At 41.1% G+C, this 4,014-nt stretch overlaps 1 non-coding gene across 1 annotated transcript; it reads right to left on the bottom strand.

Moving 5' to 3' along the window:
• Positions 1–1,235: 1,235 nt before the first annotated feature.
• On the bottom strand, positions 1,236–1,399 carry LOC116097354. The gene has a single exon (XR_004121378.1). It is a non-coding gene; the product is annotated as a U1 spliceosomal RNA (small nuclear RNA).
• Between the last annotated feature and the right edge of the window lie 2,615 nt (positions 1,400–4,014).

Raw genomic sequence — 4,014 nt, 5'->3', positions numbered from 1 at the left:
TGTGTGTGTGTGTATTGGTCCGCACCGTGGGAGAGCCCCTATGCTGGGGCGTGCACATCACTGACTGCACATAGATCACTCTGGCAGAGGAACTGTGTGCTTTCCTCTCCCACGCGGTTCCAGCTTCCGACGGGCATTTTCTTTTCTCTTCTTTTCTTTTTCTTTTTTTTTTTTTCTGGGGGTGGGGGCGTTCGAAACAGGGTTTCTCTGTATAGCTTTGGCTGTCCTGGAACTCACTCTGTAGACCAGGCTGGCCTTGAGCTCAGAAATCCGCCTGCCTCTGCCTCCCAAGTGCTGGGATTTAAAGGCGTTTGCCACCACCGCCCAGCCTGAGGGACATTTTCTAACAAGCAGAGTGCCCTGTGACACTCGGCAGACACATGTTTTAGTGTGCTGAGATGGCTCAGTTTGTAGAGAACTCACTAGAAAGAACATATACAGGAAAGGTAGGAAAATAACATTCAGGAGACATTAATGCACTTTCTGCTCCAGGAGCCCCACCCCTTCATTCTTAGTTTTTGTATGTTTGTTTATGTAAGTGTGTGAACACATGAATCACGTCACACATATGACAAGCGGAAGGCAGTATTCAGGAGTTGGTTCACTCTTCCGCCATGAGACTTCTGAATCTGGCAGTCATTGTGCCTTGGGGAAATCTGAGGTCCCTTCTGTCCTTCAGACACTAGGAAGGGGAAGTTCTCATTTGGCCCAGGAGCACAAATGTCTTTCTGCTAAACAAGCTTTCTGCGACAAGTCACAGCCCAGAAATCCAACAAGACCAAGGTGCACATCACTAGAACAGCCAGGAGAGGGAGGAGGAGGATCATGGGGAAACGACGCTGTGGGAAGAGGATGGAGGTAGAGTGAACTGGATTCTGTGTTCTGTGAAGATACCCTGTGTCTCTTAAACAAGGAACACACAATTTGAATTTTCTGAACATTTATCTAAACTTGAACTTTGTGAATTTTTCATATAGCTAAGACAGTGACATCCATTCAAGCTACTGATAACATTATTAAAGTTAATATTTCCAGTAAATTTCAGATATGTCAATTCAAATGGATACTTAACCCTCAATGAGAAATACTCTAAGCTTGTGGCCAGGTGTGTGTGTGTGTGTGTGTGTGTGTGTGTTCACAAGCACACTTACACACTGAATCACTTCTATCCCACATGCAAGCATCACTATCACTTGTCCTATGAAAAGCTTTTTTTTTTTTTTTTTTTTTAATTTCAGGGGAGAGAGCAAACGCAGTCCCCCACTACCATAAATTATGCAGTCGAGTTTCCTGCATTTGGGGAAATGGAAGGGGTCAGCACATCCGGAGTGCAATGGGTAATCCTTGCCCTGGGAAAACCACCTTCCTGATCATGGTATCTCCCCTGCCAGGTAAATATTGAAAAGCTTTGCATTCTATTTTCACCTCCCCTTTTACCTAGAATTCTCACCTTAACAGGTTTCTGTGTTTAATTGGGGATTTATACTGTTGTTGGGTGGTGGTTTGGTTTCTCTCTTTTTTTAAAATCAAGATCTTCCTTAGCATCTCCAGCTGACATAGAACTTTCAGAAATCCTCCCTCAGCATGACAAATTTAGGGATTTAACACACTATCTACATCAAGAAACCTTCTTGGAATGAGATTTTTGCTCACTGTGTAACAATAGAGCCTGCTGGTTACTGGTGAATGATCTCTGGGTGTCTCTGTCCTTGAACACATTCACTCAGGGTATGAGGCTTTAAAGGAGCCACAAGGATGCCTTACTTTTTTTTTTTTTTTTTTTTTTTTTTTTTTTTACTGAGGTCAACTATGCTATCTCCATCCCCACCCCTAGGTCCCAGTAATCCTAAAATCAACCCATATTCTTTTTAGGCACTTATGAAGATTCTGCTCCCACAAGAACATCAAGTCCCCAGCAAGTGTACTCCCAAGGTGCTTATCACACCAAGCAATACTCAGCTTTACAGACGGGGACTTGGATCTTTGTTTCAAAAATAATAAACTCTCTAAGTCTTTGCCTCTGACCCTATAGTGCTTGCCTGAAAGAACCTGGCTCTCATGTTATTACTTTCTCTTCTCCTTAGACAGGACCCTAACTATCAAAGATGTCAACAGTCTTCCAATGGCAACAGCAAACATTTGCTCTGTCTGAGTAGGTAAACAAAGCACTTGTTACAATCTTTTACATTCAATAGCCAATTTTTATTTTGCTATTCCTAGCTTATATTGTTGAGCTCTTTTAGGAAATGATTGAACAGTTTCATTGTTTTGTGAGCTAGGCACATAGGTGGCAGTGTTTCTCCTTACAAGTCTATATTACCAAAGTATATTGGCATAGGGTCAGGTACACTAGGTTTTACACATACAAAAAAGGATTTTAAAATATCTTGTCCTTATATAATCAGTGCTTTTCCGTTGTAACCTTGGAATTAATTTGGTTGAAAAAAATCATGTGACTCTTGCTAGTTTATGCTTGACTAAGATAGGTAAGTAAAATAAAATATTGGAAGCAAAAATTCTGAGAAGGTTCAAGACATCCCTCTTTAAAATTTAAGTTTATATTAGAGAAACTAGTTGCCCCCAGTTCCTGATGATTCTCTTTGGTTTGTTTGTCTGTCTGTGACTCATTGTAGCAATAAAGGATAGCAGAAGAGAACATACATGTTCAAGTATGATACTTTCTTTGTTCATGCTCTTTTAATTTTAAATTTAAATAAAAGTAACAAAATAAATTCTGTAAGCTATTTTTAGTTAGAGGTGCTTTGGTATGAGTGCCATGCTGTTCTCATATCACTTCCTGGGTCATGCCGAGGTCAATGCAGGCTAAAGGCAGTGATGGAGAGGCAAAGGGTTGGGACACTTTTTTAAAAAAATAATTTTCAAGATAGAAAATTTTATATCTCCTTTCAACTTTCATAGAAAGAAAAACTCCATTAGTTTGTGGGGAAAGAGAAACAAATAGAAGTCCAACTGTCATGAAAATGAAAAGGGGAATGAACTTCTCCTGAGAAATGCCAGTGAGTTATCAAAAACCAGAGCTAAGAGAAAGGAGGAAGGAAGAAGAATGTTGAAATGCACCAAGGCACAAAGATGGCTACTTCCGAGAGGGACAAAGAGAGATTCCTCTGAGGACTCAGTGAGCAGCCCTCGGCCTGGAAGACATTCTCCAGTGGATGATTTTTAGTTTGACCCAGATGTGAACAGTTGTGGGGAGAGAAAGGAGTCAAACCAACCACAAGAGATTGGCACTCTGACCGCAGTTGCAATCACGAGAACACTAAGGCAGGGTAAGGCCTCCCCTGAGGACTCCACCATTCATCGCATCACTAACACTTTGCAAAGCTGTGAAAACACTGCCTTTTGAAGAAGCCTAGAATTTGAAGAAAGGAAATCTGCACAGCAATCTGCTCTTATACTGGAAGACAGTAATGATATTTTTAAAAATGAAAATGGAGAAAGTTATTGTAAGCTAACTATGCCCATCCACTGCTCTAAAGTAATTTAAAATATGAATTCAGTCATCTCAGTCACACCGTCTGAGACTCTTTGGACAGAAATAAAAAGATCAGATACATAGTATTTTAGAGACAGTTGAGATTCGGGCTTATTAAAGGAAGTGGAAACTGAAACAGCTATGGGGTTTACCACGGAAGAGAGGATGCTGCGGGGACCTGGTAGAACAGCAGCTGAGATGGCAAAAGGTGGAGTCTACACAAACTCATTGTCTCTTTCATGTTGATTTTTAAGACCTCATGTGGGGCACTAAGACGAATTTTGGGGGATATGTTTTTTAAAAGAGTTATTGATGCCATAGACGCATGTATGAACAGACAATAGCCTGCCTGGTAGGGATTCTGAGAAGAACACAAGAGACAGAAAGCATGGGGAAAAAGCATGGGAAAGGGGTGTCATCTGAAGTAAAATCAAGCCCAGGTGACAGTCTGTGACCTTCTTAAAACCCTCTGAGGACAGGGGTGGGGAGTGGAGGGAAGGTTTCTTTTTTTTTTTTTTTTT

The sequence above is a fragment of the Mastomys coucha genome, unplaced genomic scaffold, assembly GCF_008632895.1.
Source record: "Mastomys coucha isolate ucsf_1 unplaced genomic scaffold, UCSF_Mcou_1 pScaffold18, whole genome shotgun sequence".
NCBI classification, from domain to species: domain Eukaryota; kingdom Metazoa; phylum Chordata; class Mammalia; order Rodentia; family Muridae; genus Mastomys; species Mastomys coucha.
The sequence above is the reverse complement of the archived record's forward strand: the minus strand, read 5'-3'. Positions and strand labels throughout refer to the sequence as shown.